Source organism: Arachis ipaensis, chromosome B05 (assembly GCF_000816755.2).
Source record: "Arachis ipaensis cultivar K30076 chromosome B05, Araip1.1, whole genome shotgun sequence".
Classification (NCBI taxonomy): domain Eukaryota; kingdom Viridiplantae; phylum Streptophyta; class Magnoliopsida; order Fabales; family Fabaceae; genus Arachis; species Arachis ipaensis.
The window spans coordinates 130,021,741-130,026,487 of record NC_029789.2 but is presented as its reverse complement, the minus strand read 5'-3'; the positions used below and the strand labels follow the sequence as shown (position 1 = coordinate 130,026,487).

General features: G+C 37.6%; 1 long non-coding RNA gene across 1 annotated transcript; it reads right to left on the bottom strand.

Moving 5' to 3' along the window:
* LOC110263017 lies at positions 2,893–4,366 on the bottom strand. The gene is made up of 3 exons (XR_002348026.1): positions 4,280–4,366; positions 4,055–4,168; positions 2,893–2,939 (listed from the first exon to the last, which is right to left on the bottom strand). It is a non-coding gene; the product is annotated as an uncharacterized LOC110263017 (long non-coding RNA).

The window sequence follows — 4,747 nt, the reverse complement described above, 5'->3', positions numbered from 1 at the left end:
ACAGTGGAGGTGATGCTACCAGCCCCACCTTGCTCCTTACTGATGGCACGGAGGACCGTGCCAAGCCTTAAGTGTGGGAAGGTCAGTACCTGACTTCCGGAGGTAATCTCTCTCTCTCTTAACACTAATATGTTATTTTTCTTTTGTTAGATAGGATAGATTGCATGATAATAATTGCTTGCATGTATGTTCTGCTTGGTTGAAGTAATGAGTTTCTTTTCAAGACACTATTTTATAGTATTTCACTAATTCAAATTAAAATTTGTGTTAAACTTGTTTGAAGATTGTAATTTAGAACATAGTTTATAGCTAAGAACACACAATCCGTGAGATTTTGAGCTTAATTATATGGTTACATTATTTAACCATGATTTTTATTCTTGTGTGTTTTCTTCTCTATGATTGCAATCTATGGTTTGTTCCATTCTATATGTCCATTGTTTAGTATATATTCATGCATACATATGATTGAGACCATCATTTGTTATTAGCTCACTTATCCCAAATAGCCTACCATTCCATTTGCCTTTGTTTGCCACTTTGAGCCTTTTTAACCCCAATTGTTCTTTATATTACCACATCACTAGCCTTAAGCGGAAAAATAATTAATTACCCCATTTGAATCTTTGGTTATCTTAAGATAGAGATTGTGTGTCAATTAAGTGTGGGAAAATGTGGAAACTTGGGTTGATGAGAATGTGTTGTGTTTTTACTGACAAATATTGGGAATTTGGGTGCTACTCATGTGAAATTATAAAAACTATATGCATTGATTTACTATGCTTTCATATATATATATAATAAAATAAAAAAAAAGAGAAGAAATAAATGAATAGGGGATAAAATCACCCCAATGTTAAGTTCAATAAAAAGATCAATGCATATGTGATGAAATTAAAGAAAATTTTGATACATGAGTATGTGAAATATACAAAAGTCAGATTATGGGTAGCTAGGCATGATTTTAGAATTATATGGAGTGTGTGTGTGTATGTTAGGTGAGAACTTAGGTTAGTCAAAGATTCAAATTATAGCTCGCTTGGCCATACATACATCCTCACCCTTACCTTAGCCCCATTACAACTGTGAAAAGCCCTCATGATATTTGCATTTTTACACTAGATATTTGTTGATTGGTTAGATGAAAAACAAAGTTTTAGAAAGCATGATTAGAGGAGATTAGAGTGAATTAACCCTAGACACCTGAGCGATTAGAGTGCATAGACACTTCCAGTGAGGGTTCAATGCTTAATTCTGTGTTCCCGGCTTTCATGAGCTATCTTCTTACAAGTTTACTTGCCTCTTATTGTGTGATTTAAATTAGTGGAATCTAATTTTTGTTTGTCTTGGAGAACTTGTCTACTTTTAACCAAGAAGGTAGAAACATCTTGGCATATAGTTGCACTCATATACATGGATTGCATTCATGAGTCTTACTTTCCCCATTCATTCTTTTGGTCTCCTTGAGTTTAGCATGAGGACATGCTAATGTTTAAGTGTGGGGAGATTGATAAACCACTATTTTATGATTTATTTTGTGCTAAATTGAGTGGTTTTCGTCAGTTCTTTGCACACTTATTCATACAAATTGCATGGTTTTACAAATCCTTCCTAATTTTGTTCCATGATTAAAAAACTGGCTTCCCAAGCCCTTAATTTGTCAAATTTTAATTTCCTTTTATACCATTCGATGCCGTGATCTGTGTGTTAAGTGTTTTCAGGCTTTATAGGGCAAGAATGGCTTAGAGGATGGAAAGGAAGCATGCAAAAGTGGAAGGAACAAAAGACATAAAGGAGTTGACTAGTGAGGATCGACGTGCACGCATGGCTCACGCGTGCGCGTGACTTGGCGCATTTCACAGCGACGCGTACACGTGACTGACGCGTACGCGTGACAAGCGAAGTCTCACAGAGACGCGTACGCGTGACTGACGCGTACACGTGATATGCGTAACAAGCTGCAACTGCAGAAGACGCTGGGGGTGATTTTGGGCTGAGTTTGGACCCAGTTTTTGGCCCAGAAACACAGACTAGAGCCAGGGGACAAGCGGAGACTCAACACACATTCACATTCACTTAGTTTTAGTTTTAGTTTTGAATTATGGGGAGAAAACACTACTTCCTCTAGGGTTCTTCACATTCTTAGATATTTAGTTTTATGCTTTTGGATTGGATCTTGAGAGAGTTACTACCTTCGATTGAAGTCTCTATCACTACAGTTTGCTTTCTTATTTCCTTACTATTTTGCTTTCCATTCAGTTTGTTCAGAGTTACATATGGATATCTTTGATTTTGGGAATTATTAATGCAAGAGTTATTTTTATATTTAATTTCATTATTTGTTTGATTATCATCTTCCCTTAATTTATTAGCTCAAAAATTGCTTTTACTAAATTAATTTTAATTACCATGTCTCCTTTTTACTCCCTTTACATGTTTGCAAAAATGACATCCATGTCAAAGGAGTAGACTCCTAACTTGACTTTGGAGTTGATTAATAGGAGACCCTTGAGTTGGAATACTCAAGTGTTAATTTGTAATTGGAAGTTGTTGGCTGTGTAACACCCTAACTACCAAAGCTCACGCTTCCGGCTGCGCGACTCTGATAGCTCGGACATTACGATGACTTTTATACTATTTATTACTAAAATATGAGCCTGTTTAAAACTTTAAACCGCAACACCGCTCCCAAAAATACCTTCGTTCGATAACGTACATCCATAAATACCATACAACTCACAAAAACTCATAAAGAGTACATCCATATATATACATAAAAATATATATAAAAAATATTACAAACAATAATCAATACAATTCCTATCCCTCTTACAGATTATATCAAGATAAAGGCGAGGGTACAATAAACCATAACTAAAACAATACAGAGTATCTCAACAACAACTAAATAAACCATTCGTAACTTCTGCGCCCATATCCTGAAAGGGAAAAAATGTAGGGGGGGTGAGAACATCATCCTCGAAAGGGTTCTCAGTAGAGGATTTTTGGGAATTACTGTAATAGGATACATGAAGATAAACCGTACCAGTTATTAATAACCGACTTATGCCTCTTTTCAAAAACAACTGTTTACAATAAAAGTAAAGTCGGAAATCTTTTCTAAAAGAGGAACCGTTCAACCATGGATCAACATCCATCTCAGCCATCCGGCTCACGGTTCAATCCAGAACCAGCCAATTTATCAATAAATACAGCCCTTCGGCTTAAATTCATAATTCATAATCAGCCATACAGCTCACAACCCATTCGGCAATTAGCCATAAATCAATATCATACACAGCCATTCCGGCCCATAACAAAACAGCACTTCCACCACCCAATGTCATCAAATCCATAAAACCAGCATTTAAGCCATAAATCACTTTTTCTCAAATCGTTTCACATTGAAATCAAGTTTCAACTCTTTTCAGCCTTGGCTTTAGAAATCTCATTTCTCAAATAATCTCAGGCTCATAAGCCAAATTTACTCAAAGTGAGTTCCCTTTTTAAAACAAAGCCACTCTCGGCGTTCTCTTTCCAAAACTTTCAAAACCATGGCAAGTTAAGGATTTATTTCAAAGTATTCAAAATCACCCATACAACAATGGGATTTTATAACAAAAGTTTCTCGGCAGAGTCCCAAGTCTTTAGGGAAGGTCAACCTATATCAATTCCTTAAAATTTATTGAAACTATTAAAATCATGGATTCTCGGTTCAAGTAAATAAAACTGAATTTCTTATGAAACCGACCATACAAAATCACAAGTTCCAACCCGGTCCTAAANATTCTATCTTTCACATCATCAAAATAATTGACTCAATTCAAACCAATCCTCAACGGATTAAACTCATTTCAAATATTTAAAAAATCAACTTCAAACATTACATTTCACAAGCCACACAACAATTCAGCCAAGCCAACATCCATAATCATTCGAGTCAATCAAATAATACATAAGGCAGATACAATCACTAATTACACCATATCTCACATCAGTATCCATATGTAATAATTCCAATACATAAAGCATAGTTTTTGGAAAGCGCCCCTACCTCAAAACGTAATTCCATAATCCAAGCGCCTCATAAGTTCTTTTCACCTCAATTCAAAATCAAAGGCAGCTTCAAAGCACAGCCCCACACATTTTCGCAGCAGCATAAACAGCTCTAAATTACAACAAGCAACCTCAGTTACTAACTCTAGGAACATTAATACCATAAAGGCTTTATTACACGTATGGGACACTAACGTAAGGCTTTCGAAACATAATTTCTTACCGGAATAACAACACGAAGCAGCTGCGGTTTCGAATCGGCCCCGGCGTAGCTCCGGCGGCGGCCAGAAGCTCTGGTGGATCAACTATAAAAATCGCGCAACATTAAAACCTTCTCAGGTTCCAAAATGACCAAAACCGCAAATTAAAATCCTTACCGGCAAACTTTTCCGGCAACGGCAGCAGGGTCTCAAGTGGCAGAAGCTCAGCCCGGAGCTCCGGCGACGATCCCGGAAGTCACATAACTACTCCCGATGGCCCAAAGCACGGTGACTCATCCTGTTCCTCTTCCTGTAGCAATCTCCGCAACAACATCACAAGCCCAAAGAGCAGGGAGTGACAGAGCTCGGTCACGGTGAAGCAGGGCGGTACAACGGCGGCCAAGCACAGCCCCTCAAACGGTAGTGACGCGGACACAGCTCCTCTTCTCCGTGCTCGTCGGCGACGCGTGAAGTACAAAGACAGCATCTTT